The 4,195-nt window shown below is 42.1% G+C and overlaps 1 pseudogene; it reads left to right on the top strand.

The window, feature by feature from the left end:
* Positions 1–934: 934 nt before the first annotated feature.
* LOC101130020 (60 kDa heat shock protein, mitochondrial-like) lies at positions 935–1,681 on the top strand (annotated as a pseudogene).
* Positions 1,682–4,195: the final 2,514 nt, after the last annotated feature.

A 4,195-nucleotide genomic window follows, 5' to 3' on the forward strand; every position in this document is an offset into this window, starting at 1 on the left:
ATGCTCGTTAAGAGTCATCACCACTCCCTAATCTCAAGTACCCAGGGACACAAACACTCTGCCTAGGAAAACCAGAGACCTTTGTTCACTTGTTTATCTGCTGACCTTCCCTCCACTATTGTCCTATGACTCTGCCAAGTCCCCCTCTGCGAGAAACACCCAAGAATGATCAATTAAAAAAAAAAAAAGTAAGTAAAAGTGTTCTGGTCCTTGAAAGCAGGTATTGGCTGGAGTCAGAGAGAGAATCAAAGGGAATGGAGGGGTCTCCTCCTATTGGCTATGACAGATTTGTGGCCAATCAATCCTCTAGCTGAGAACAACTAGAATGGCTAATATAACTGAAAAACAAAACAAAGTTAAATTGTCTGAAGGCATCAGAGAGCCACCAGTGTAACCGGGGATTGTGGAACCAAGATCACTGAGAGAAAGAAAATTCACTGAAGCCAACCCAACATTCACCTTCTCTATTTCCCTTAGGTTTTCACTGATATAGAAGCATCACAGGCCAAGAAGTGGAGAACCAAGAGGAAAGTGAATACTGTCAGGTTGAGGACTGAAGTTGAGCTATTGGCATATCTTGGTGCTAGTGAGTTAGTCTTCAGTGTTTGCCAACGTAAAGAAGTCCTGGTATATACCCCAGAATTTCAGTAAGGCAAATAAGAAATGAAAGGGCTGAAATCCAACTCTAAATCACATGGAGTCCTTATCTGATGAAGATGATATGTTCCTACTCTGTGTCTCAGAAGCTAAAAACAAAACAAAACAAAAAAATACTTCTCAAGAGGAAAACAGCATTATCTAGAAAGAACTAACTTCTATAGTGTAAAATGCATAATTTCAGCCATTTAATCAAAAACATGGAAATAGACTCGCCCCTCACTCACCACTGACGACCTGCCTCACCGCACCCACGCCTCGCTGCCATCCGACAGAAATGCTTCAATTACCCACAGTCTTGCCAGATGAGACCGGTGTCCAGGGTACTAGCCCCTTGTCTCACTTGGGATTTCGCCAAAGATGTAAAATTTGGTGCAGATTCCCAAGCCTTACTGCTTCAGGGTGTAGACTTTTTAGCAGATGCTGTAGCTGTTACAATAGGGCCAAAAACGATGATTGATCAACTGGGGAAGTTCTAAAGTAACAAAAGATGGTGTGACTGTTCCAAAGTCAATTGATGTAAAGGATAAACATAAAAATATTGGAGTTAAACTTGTTCAAGATGTTGCTAATAACACAAATGAAGAAGCTGGGGAGGCCATCACCGGTGCTATTGTACTGCCATGCTCTTTTGCCAAGAAAGGCTTTGAAAAGATTAGCAAAAGTGCTAATCCTGTGGAAATCAGAAGTGTGATGTTAGCTGTTGATGCTATAATTGCTGAACTTAAGAAGCTGTCTGAACCGTGACAACCCCTGGAGAAATTGCTCAGGTTGCTATGATTTCTGCAAATGGAGACAAAGAAATTGTCAACATCATTTCTGATGCAAATAGAAGTTGGAAGAAAGGGTGTCCTCACAGTAAAGGATGGAAAAACACTGAATGATGAATTGGAAATTATTAAAGGCATAAAGTTTGATTGAGGCTATATTTCTCCATACTTTATTAATACATCAAAAGGTTAGAAATGTGAATTCCAGGATGCCTATGTTGTATTGAATGAAATGAAAATTTCTAGTGTCCAGACCACTGTACCTGCTCTTTAAATTGCCAATCCTCACTGTAAGTCCTTGGTCATAATTGCTGAAGATATTGATAGAGAAGCTCGAAGTACATTCATTTTTAATAGGCTAAAAGTTGGTCTTCAGATCATAGCAGTCAAAGCTCCAGATTTTGGTGACAACAGAAAGAACCAACGTGAAGATACAGCTATTGCTACTGGTGGTCTGGTGTTTAGTGAAGAGGGGTTAGCCCTAAATCTTGAAGCTATTTAGCCTCGTAACTTAGAAAAAGTTGGAGAGGTCATTTTGACCAAATATGATGCTATGCTTTTAAAAGGAAAATGTTTTTCCTTTTAAGGCTCAAATTGAAAAATATATTCAAGAAATCATTGAGCAGTTAGATGTTACAACTAGTGAATATGAAAAGGAAAAACTGAATGTATGTCTGGCAAAACTTTCAGATGGAGTAGCAGTGCTGAAGGCTGGTGGGACAAGTGATGTCAAAGTGAATGAATGAAAGACAGAGTTACAGATGCCCTTAATGCTGTAAGAGCTGCTGTTGAAGAAGGCATTGCTCCGGGAGGGGGTTGTGCCTTGCTCCAGTGCACTTGAGCCTTGGATTCATTAACTCCAGCTAACGAAGATTTAAAAATTCATATAGAAGTTATTAAAAGAACACTCAAAAATCCTGCAGTGACTATTGTTAAGAATGCAGGTGTTGAAGGATTTTTGATAGTTGAGGAAATTATGCAAAGTTCCTAAGAAGTTGGTGATGATGCTATGTTATGAATATGGTGGAAAAAGGAAAAATTGACCCAACAAACATTGTGAGAACTGCTTTATTGGGTGCTGCTGGGGTGCACTCTGTTAACTAAATCATAAGCTGTAGTTACAGAAATTTCTAAAGAAGGGAAGAACCCTGGAATGGGTGCAGTGGGTGGAATGGGAGGTGAGATGTTCTTATTCCTAGAATAGTGCTTTATTAATGAACTGTGACAGGAAGCTCAAGGCAGTGTTCCTCACCAATAACTTCAGAGAAGTCAGTTGGAGAAAATGACTGAAGGCTGATGTTTAAGAAAATCACTATAACCATGTTACTGGTTTCAGTTGACAATATATAATGGGTTACTGCTGCCATTGTCCATGCCTACAAATAATTTATTTTGTATTTTTGTATAAAAGGACATTTGTGTATTCCTGATATTGGGTGCAACCACCATGTACCAATGTACTTCTTTCAACTTAAATCACAGAGGTATTTTTACTACTATTCTATAAGTCAAAATTTTAGTGCTTACTATCACCAGATGAAAAGTTAAGCAGCCTTTCTGTAGAGAATAAGAATTGTGTACAAACTAGGAAAATATCCAATTATGTGACAACTTTGTGTAGTAAAAATTTGTTTAAACTAAAAAAATAGACTGACAAGCATCCAGATACTGATGTTAGTTAATACAGACTTTAAAATAGCTATTAATGTATTCAAGAAAATAAATGACAAGATGGAAAATTTCATCAGAGGATGAAAATACATTGAAAAAATCAATTAGAGGGGCGGTTCCAAGATGGCCAAATAGGAACAGCTCCAGTCTACAGCTCCCAGCATGAGCGACACAGAAGACGGTTGATTTCTGCATTTCCAACTGAGGTACCAAGTTCAGCTCACTGGGGCTTGTCAGACAGTGGGTGCAGGACAGTGGGTGCAGCCCACCAAGTGTGAGCCAAAGCAGGGTGAGGCATCGCCTCAGCCAGGAAGCGCAAGGGGTCAGGGAATTCCCTTTCCTAGCCAAGGGAAGCTGTGACAGATGGCACCTGGAAAATTGGGTCACTCCCAGCCTAATACTGTGCTTTTCCAACGGTCTTAGCAAACAGCACACCAGGAGATTATATCCTGCACATGGCTCGGAGAGTCCCACACCCATGGAGCCTCGCTCATTGCTAGCACAGCAGTCTGAGATCAAACTGTAAGGCAGCAGCGAGGGTGGGGGATGGGCGCCCGCCATTGCTGAGGCTTGAGTAGGTAAACAAAGTGGCCGGGAAGGTCTGTCTGGGTGGAGCCCACTGCAGCTCAAGGAGGCCTGACTGCCTGTATAGACTCCCCCTCTGGAAGGGAAGGGCATAGCTGAACAAAAGGCAGCAGAAACCTCTGCAGACTTAAATGTCCCTGTGTGACAGCTTTGAAGAGGGTAATCGTTCTCCTAGCACAGTTTGAGATCTGAGAACGGACAGACTGCCTCCTCAAGTGGGACCCTGACCCTGGAGTAGCCTAACTGGGAGGCATCCCCCAGTAGGGGCAGACTGACACCTCACATGGCCGGGTACCCCTCTGAAACGAAGCTTCCAGAGAAATGATCAGGCAGCAACATTTGCTGTTCAGCAATACTCGCTGTTCTGCAGCCTCCGCTGCTGATACCCAGGCAAACAGGGTCGGGAGTGGACCTCCAGCAAATACCAACAGACCTGCAGCTGAGGGTCCTAACTGTCAGAAGGAAAACTAACAAACACAAAGGACATCCACACCAAAACCCCATCTGTACAT

Source organism: Gorilla gorilla, chromosome 5, assembly GCF_029281585.2.
Source record: "Gorilla gorilla gorilla isolate KB3781 chromosome 5, NHGRI_mGorGor1-v2.1_pri, whole genome shotgun sequence".
NCBI lineage: Eukaryota > Metazoa > Chordata > Mammalia > Primates > Hominidae > Gorilla > Gorilla gorilla.